Raw genomic sequence first — 9,041 nt, 5'->3', positions numbered from 1 at the left:
AAGTTTCTGCAAGTGGGATTTGATTTTCCCTTAGAAAAAAATTTTCTTAGTAAAGCTAAAGTAGCTTTTTAAAAACTTTAAACATAGAAAATAATTTTTGGTCTATTGTGAGAGATAAGATCCTTACTATAGTTGCTTTCAAGAGATTATTTCGGATAAATAAGAAAAAAAATTGTTATAAATTCTGCATATTGAACAAGCACGGCCAGGTGGTTCTGATGCATGCTAGTCTAAGAAGCACTGGGTAAGCAGACTCTTTAAGCTCCTCACAAGGCAGCCCTCTTAAGACATCAGCAGTCCTTCCAAAGTGCCAGGATGTCCCTTCATTAGGGTCCTTATCAATGAATCTGAACTAAAACAAGTTTATGTAAAAGAATAGCCTGGTATATGAATTTTGGTGAGTCTGTCCTTAATGCTTAACTTTGAAGTCCAGAAAAGCTGTGCATATGATTTTTTCTTTTTATTTAAACTCGAGGCTTTTCCTAGCATATGCCTTTCTTCATGTTCCCTATTTTTAAAGTTACCTGTTTGTCTCCCAAGCTCACAACAGCTTTTCTGTGAAACTCCTGATCCTTGCACATCTGGAATGAGAACATCCCAGTTACACTGCTTTGGCAGATGGAGCTGTGCCCAACAGAAGCCTAAGCCTGGATTCAGTCCTGTATCTTCTCTCCAAGCATGAGCACCTGACTCAACTTCACAGGTGGGAGAAGGTTCTGGGACATCACCCTGCCTTAGTCTACCTCTCTCAAGTTCAACCCTACCCACTTATCCTTTCCCTGGTCTAAATGGACTCCCAAATTCAATCCCTTTAAAGATATTCAATAGGAGACTGATTATAAACATAGTGTGCTCATTACTGTCCTGAGTTGCTCATTGGAAGCTGTTGCTGAGCTAAGTACTAAGCTTTGTTTCTGTGGTTCACTCGCACCCCCTGGAAGGGTCGTACATGGGTTAGGCTAGGACAATTTCCAGCACAAGGGAGCTACAGGAAAATCTGGAACAGAGGCCAAAAGCGCCCCAGGAATCAAGTCTCCTTTACCGTGGTGTGTGCCCTGTTCTCCTCTACAACTTCAGACTGGCCACTTCTTGACAGCTTACCTTAGACATGCCTTTGATTTTCTGACACTTGCCTGCATGAACTTACACCATCTCTGCTTGAGTCTCCAATTGCTAGCTGTCAGGCTGCCCTGGCTTCTATCCTCTAAGCCTTCCCTGTGAGCTCTGAGAGGCAAGCTGCTCCCTTGCTGGCTCAAGCCTGGCCTGACCCTTTTTCTGATGAAAGTCAGGTCCCACTTGACTGTCAGTTTCATCTGACATAGAATAATGAACAACCAGAGCCACTTACTTCCCAGCAAGCCAGAACAGTCATCTTCAAAAGTTTCAAGGCAGGTGATGATATAATCAGAGCCTTGTTTAGGGAATACATATATATATATGTTTAAAACTGGCCATAGTGAGATAGACTTGCCCCTAAGGTCTACACAGCCCACGGCATAAATACACATGGAGGCCCACGTGCCATATGCCTAAACTTTATAAATCAAATCAACAAACTATTAGATAACATGTTCCATCCCCCTATACTGACAAATAAACCTTCACAAAAACATGGAAGTCCAGGTTCAGAAAGAGTTCTTGAATTTCTCCAAGTTCCATGCTGGGACAAGGTAGAATGAGGGGAAGTTGGCCCCTGGCCCCTGGCCACCCTCACTCTCAGCTCAGGCTCCATCCCACATGACAAGGAGCCTTGAGTACATTCAGTGGACACATCCAAGCTCTATTCTTATTCCTGCTCCCACCTTACCATACCTCTCTCCAACAGACAACTGCCCCCTGGGCACCTTTTAAGCCTAGGACTAAATACAACAACAGTGTGGTCTGCCCTCAGAAGAATGTACCCGGAGGAAACCCTGGCCCAGCCCCAGGAAATAGGCTCTAGAAAGGAAACAGGGGCTTTGAGTAGGAAGATTCATTGGCCCTGTAGATTCCTTTCCTCCTGGAGAGTTAATAGCCAAAGTGGGCCAGAAGCGGACCCTCTAAAGCATGGGACCCAAGGCAGAAGGCAGACTGGTAAAATAAGACCAACAGTAGGGAAATCACTAAAGAAGTCATGAAGGCCTCAGGTAAGATGGTTGTCCAGAAAAGGAGGGAGAAGATAAAGAGACCTCTAGGAGCAGATGTGAGCAGACATGCAAAGAGGCAGAGACCTGTTCCTCAGCAAACTGCCTGGCTTCCTGGGTGCCTACTAGGCCCTGGGTTCAGCCCCTGCCGACACACCCTCACTTACCCCTGGGCTCTATGGACACCTTATAACGTAAACCCTCCTTTTTCCTAAACTAGTTACTGCTACTTGGGGGAAAAGAAAAGAAGTCTCAACTAAAACACTACCAAAGGAAACCAAAATTTTCCCAGAGAGAGAGAGAATGGAGAAAGAAAAGGGCTAAAGACAGAAGCTTGGGGGAGTTATAAACTGAGGATGCATAAAAAAGGGAAAAGAGCCAGAGGAAGAGCTGTCACAGAAGCAGGGGAGAGAGTTAGCTCACCAGAGGAGCATTTAAGAAAAGGGCTGGTCAGTTGGAAGATGAGGTCAGAGAAAAGGCCATTGGATTTGGTGACTTAAAGCTCACTGGTGACCTTTAAGAAAGCACAACTAGAGACAAACATTGGCAAATGGACACCCCGCACTGTGCTGGGGAGATTGTTGGAGCTGCAGCTGTTCGCACACGGCTGAAGCCTTTCTCGTTCCCTCTGCGGGCAGTGGGCATGACTGCCCTTGCCTGTGGTCCCTCACGCCTTCCACTGGGCATGCTGGGGAACGCTGGCACCCCCGGGGCCGAGGCTGGTTTGAAATGTATCAGAGAACAGAGAGTGAGGTGTCAAGATCCTAGATGGGACTTCCTAAGGACAGAGTCACTGGAAAGAAACAAAGAAACAGACAAAGAAGCACCAGGTTGTTGGGAATCCGCGGTCTTCACCTACAACTCTTGGAATTCCCTCTTCCTCTGTCTCAACAATTCAAAGGTAACAACAAACAAGTAAAAATAACTTTTTATTTAAGGAAGCACATCCCTGGCTTCCTGTTAATACATCTGATGACAGGAGGACCCAGGCTGTAAAGGCTGCAGAGAGTTTTCCAGGGAGAAAAGGAAAAGGCAGGACAGACTGTGCCCAACCTGTCCACAGAGACAGTCACAGAAGAGAGAACTGCAGAGTGTGAGGAATGAGCCTCAAGACATACCGAGCACTCAGACCGACTTCTCCTTTGGGCCCCCAACCCCGACCCCGTCCCACTCCTCCCACCTCAGCCCTCAACCACAATGTCCACTCTGCGTGACCTCCAGGCTGGGCAGCCCCTCCACACCTCCTGCAAGGGGTAAACGGAGGACAGAGTCCAATGCCCGGTCCTTCTTCTGAAGTTTATGCAAAAGGAACACTGTCAGCGTCTCTCCCCTGCGGACGCAGCAGTGTGCGCTGTCAGCACCTCCAGACTCCCCCTGACCGTCTGCTCCACAGAGAAATAAAAAATCACTGCTCACTGGAGAAATGGGAGAGCCCTGAGCTTTTCCCATTGATTTCTCCCCTCTTAACCTTCTCCACAGGGCTATTCCTTGAGGTCTTTTTTCCCTCCTCAGGAGACAGAAGTTTTTCAATCATGGACTAAGTTTGCTTTTCTCCTCTGAGAAACAGGAGGGAGTTTACTAAACCACACCGTATTTTCACATATCGATCTCCTTAACTGCCTTGTGGGACAGGTATTGTTTCTATCTCCACAAGAGAGAAACAGATGTTCTGAAAGGTCCAGTGACTTGCCCCAGGCTGCCGAGACCATAAGTGCTGGAGCCTAGGATTGAACTTCTGCTTCTAACTCTAAACTCTGTGCCAGGCTGATTGAATCTAAGGCTGGGGGCCTGGCTTGGGGCGGGAGTGTGGAGTGGGAGGCAGAATCTCAAAGCCCTGTCTTTCCCTGTTTCTAGGGGGCCCAGACTTTAGGAGTAGAAGAACACATGCTTCAAAGACAAAAAGCAAAGAAAATATACTGATGCTTAGGGCAATGGCTTTAAACTTTTTTGCCCACCACCCATAGTAAAAAACACATTTTATTATCTTGACCCAGAACATCGTATAAATATAAATATGAATATGAATATAAATATAAATAAAATGAAAATATAAAGTATACGCATAAATGTAAATATAAACCAAAAGTTTTACCAAGAGTGAGGCACTCTGATATATTTTGTTCTAATCTATTATATTCCTTTTTTCACTTTAATAATGGTTTTGACCCACAAAATTGACTTCATCACCCACAAAGTGACCTTGACCTGCAGTTTGAAAAACACTGTCTTAAAGCATAAACTCACATTCAAAGACAAGCTCTCGTACTACTCTTGTATAAAGAGCCAATTGGGACAGTGCCCAACACATAATATGTGTTCAGGAAATATTTGTTGAACTTCTGGACTTTTAAGGAACCAATAATCCACAAAGTAAACAACTTGTTCTGTAAACTCTCCAGTTTGCTGTATGTGGAAAAGATAATCCTAATTGCAAATTTCAACAAGCAAATCATTCACAAACACAAAACTCTAAGTTGACTTGAAACTCTAAATAAAATACTAGCAAACAGATCGTTCAACAAGCGTAAGCTAAGTGTCTGTTCTGTGCTGTGCAATGTCCTAGGGGCTAGAGATGCAGAAGCAAAGCAGACCAGCCCCTGCCCTCGCAGATCTGGAATGTGCTGGGAGACTGGGGGGCAAAGCCAGCTTTCGAATGCAGTGTGATGAGGGTGGCACGGGCTGCATGGGAATGGAGAGGGCTCTATGGGAGACAAAGCTGGTTTCCTCAGAGCCAACCCTGAGCCTATACTAGAAAGATGAGTAGTCGTTAGATGGGAGGATAAGTACAGGCGGGCTGTATCAGGCAGAGTTGACTGTCGCCCTACAGCCAATCCACATGTTTCTTATTGCAGTGCCCCAATTACTTTTGGGGGGCAGGGGAGTGTCCACTGCTCCTCCATATGATTCAAGGGGAAATCCTGAGTCACATGAGCCAGTTGTGATGCTCCCGGTCTCCATGCCAGTTATTGGTTTAGGAATGGGCATAAAACTCAGATCTGGCTAATGAGATTCGAGGGCATATCTTCTGAAAGGAGAATTCAGGAAAGGTTTCCTTGTTCTTAAAAAGAGACTCATGGTAAGAAACAGCCCTCATCTTCTGCTCGATGCTGCACTGTCTCTATGGGATGCCTGACCGGAATGCAGCCACGTTGTGACCACGAAGTAGTCTAGCTGGAGGGCGGCAACAGAGAGACCAGGGACCTCAGTGACCTTGGTAAGTTGGTTAGCTGAACTAACCAACCCTAAAGCTACTCTATCCCAGGACATGATGTCATGTAAGATAAAAGATATCCGTTATTTTTAAAGTCAGTTGAGTCAGGGTTTTATGTTAATTGCAGTCGAAATGAACTTAAAGTGATGCAAAAGCTATGGAGATATAAAAGACATGTTCTGGGTTCTGCAAGGCAGGATTTGGGATGCAAAGGCCAGATCATACCATGCTACAAAATTCAGCTTCAAAATGACTGTTCAACATATGAAAAACTCAACCTCACTTGTAAAGAGAAATGCTTTGAAGCTACACTTTAAAGCTACAATGAGATGCCATTTTTCATCTCCTTACTGACAAAGATCAAAAAGCTTGATAATATTCAGTATTGCCAAGGGGGAACCAGCACACCCATTTGTTGCTGATTATAAACAGTATAAATCTACGGAAGGCAATTTGGCCATAACTTTCAAAACTAAAAATGCACTTGTCCCAACAATTCTACTTCTAGGCATTCATCCTATAGATACACCTCCATGTGAGCAAAATGACATACACAATGATACTAGTTACAGCATTATTTGTAAATGCAAGTTGGCTGAAAACTAGCCAGTTGACCAGCAGAAGGAAACCAAGCAGTAAATCGTATTACATTCATATTGAATTATATGCAGCCATTAAAAAGACGGAAACAACATATATGTACTGATATGAAAATACATCAAATAAATATTGATAAGTGAGAAAAGCAATATGCAGGATAGAATAGTACAGAATGTTACACTACTACTTGTGTGTGTGCGGGGGCAGGGGTTGGATATTTGAAAATGCAAAAACCTTGGCTGGAGTGATAAACAAGAAACTGATAACATCAGTTGCCTTCAGGAGGGAAGTTAAGTGGCTAGAAGTCAGGAAAGGAAGGAAGACTACTTTCATTATATACCTCTTTGTACCTTCCGAATTTTATGCCATGTGTATACACTAGCTTTTCAAAGTGATTTATTAATAGAAGGCGGGGTCAATCTCAATGATAAAAGAATATCTTAATTGAAGAATATTATAAGATATTAAACTATAAAAATTTTAATTATTTTTATAAATTCAAAAGGGTGTTTAATTTGCAACATTCATTCATCTTAAAATGTTAATAGAGGAAATCCCTGGTGGTCCAGTGGCTAGGACTGCTCACTTCCACTGCAAGGGGTACAGGTTCGATCCCTGGTCAGGGAACTAAGATCCCGCCTGCCATGTGGTACAACCAAAAAAACAAAAAACAAAAACTGTTAATAGAGATAGAATGAGTCTTCTTCACATAAGAAAGAGTGCCTAATATTGGACATCATAATGAATGGTGATTTTGTAGAAGCTGTTGTCAGTTTTTAAATATCACAAGATGTTACCCAAGAAACTGGAAATAAAGTTGAGTTCAGTATTAAATAGGTAAGATGCCCCTCCCCATCACAAATGTGACTGGTTATATATAGAGGCAAATCTAGAGGTTGTAAATTTGTGACTGAAAGGTTGAGAAGAGCCAGCATTCCAGCCCAGATGGTCCCGGAGTAATTTCAGAGGGGCTCGGAAAGAATGCAACAGTAGTGCAGAACACAGAAACTTACACGGAAGTTGAAAAAAGACCCAGTACATATGAGGGAATTAGCCAAGCAAGCACACCAGTGCCCCCTAAACACAGCCAAGGGGAAGGAATCTCTTTGCTAAGCAGACCCCCACGTACACTTCCAGCCACAGAGGGCTGTGATCTGCCTTAGCTGAAAAACGCTTGAGATCAGCTCCTTCCTTGGTCTGGTTCCATGCTTCCTAAGCATTGCCTGATGACCTGGCTGCCCCTGAGGCCAACATAAGGGGAGAAAATATGATCGTCAGGCTGACTTGAGCAGCCTTCTGATCCACTCAAAAATTTTATTAAGACTTCAGTTGATAACAGAACAGAGATTTGTACCAAAACAATTCACAAAACAACAAATATTAATAAATATGTAAAAAATTTCAATTTTACTAGTTATCAAAGAGAAGCAGATTTAAAAAAGCATGGTATTTCTTTCACTAAATTAAATTTAAACTTTAACTCTTTTACTAAATTAATCCCCCAAAAATTAAAATGCAAATTTCCAGCTTCGGAGCTGGTGATATTGACAGCTGTGTTCATGGTGGATGGTATCATAAATAGATGTAATGAATTAGGAAAATAAGAGTCCTAAAAAGCTTCATGTTCTTTCACCTAATACATTTCTTTTAGAGAATGGATCCAGAGCAGAGCAGCAGAAGCATGAAGCCATTGCCAAAGGCCAGGTTCCATCCTGACATGGCCTCCCTGTACCAGGCCGTCCCAGGCCATATTCCTGTGCCTGTGCTGTCCAGTAGAGTAGGCACTAGCCACATGTGGCTACTGAGCACTTGAAATGTTGCTAGTCCAGAGATTTCCCTGGTCAGTGGTTGAGAATCCACCTGCCAATGCAGGGGACACGGGTTCCATCCCTGGTCTGGGAAGATCCCACATGCCGTGGAGCAGCTAAGCCCGTGTGCCATAACTACTGAGCCAGTGAGCCACAGTGACTGAAGCCCATGTGCCTAAAGCCCATGCTCCACAACAGGGGAAGCCAACACAATGAGAAGACTGTGCACCACAACGAAGAGTAGCACCCACTCGCCACAACTAGAGAATGCCCATGCACAGCAATGAAGACCCAGCAGAGCCCAAAAAAAAAAAAAATTTTGCTAGTCCAAACTGAGATGTGCTATAAGTGTAAAATACACACCAAATTCAGACTTAGGGGGAAGAAAAATAAAGAGACAAAAATAAATCACTCATAATTTTTATATTGATTATATTTGAAATGATAATGTTTGGCTATATTGGTTTAAATAAAATATACTATTAAAATTAATGTCATGTTTTTACTTTCTTTTACTTTTTTAATGTGGCTACAAGAAAATGTTAAACTACATATGTGGCTCACATGCTATTTCTTTCAGACAGTACTGTTCTAGAATTTCTGTAACCTAATATGACCAGCATCTTAACCTAATCATCTCTATTTCTAATCAACACGGTTCTTTATATCTAGTGTTGCGGCAAGGCTGACTTGTCTTTTAGAAAAAGCAAGAGGAAGGATAAGTGGATGGCCCAGTAGAGGAAAGGGCCTCTGCCATGATTATTGCTCCACTGCCCTTATTCCCATGCCTGAAATTCTCAAATGAGCCACGATGTTGGGTTGGGTTGCTGAAATGGAAGGAAGCTACCTAGCAGTGATTGCTTTCCCAGACTTACATCCTTCCGTCTCTCACATCCCTCCACTTGGGTCCATCCATTATGTCACCAGAAGGATCTACAAAGATAAAAAGTCATATCATGCCCCAGCTAAACATCCTCCAGCTACTTCCCTTCTGACTTAGAATAAAATCTGCATGCTTGCCTTGGCCCCAAAGACCAAAGGACCTGGCCTTTTTTCCCTCTCTGGCCTCTTCCTTCTTCTCTCTCTCCCTAGGCTCCAGCCACACCAGCCTCATTTCACTTGTCAACATGGCTGACTCCTTTCCCTCTTTAAGTCTCCTGAATGTACCATTCCCAACCTCAGGAATGGTACCATTCCCTCTAGTCCCTTTCTAGCACATCAGTGTATTTTATTTCCTTCATCATACTTAAAACTTCCTGAAATTATTCTTATTGTGTTTTCTTTGTTACCAGCTGTCTT

Source organism: Hippopotamus amphibius, chromosome 4 (genome assembly GCF_030028045.1).
Source record: "Hippopotamus amphibius kiboko isolate mHipAmp2 chromosome 4, mHipAmp2.hap2, whole genome shotgun sequence".
Lineage (NCBI taxonomy): Eukaryota > Metazoa > Chordata > Mammalia > Artiodactyla > Hippopotamidae > Hippopotamus > Hippopotamus amphibius.
The sequence above is the reverse complement of the archived record's forward strand: the minus strand, read 5'-3'. Positions refer to the sequence as shown.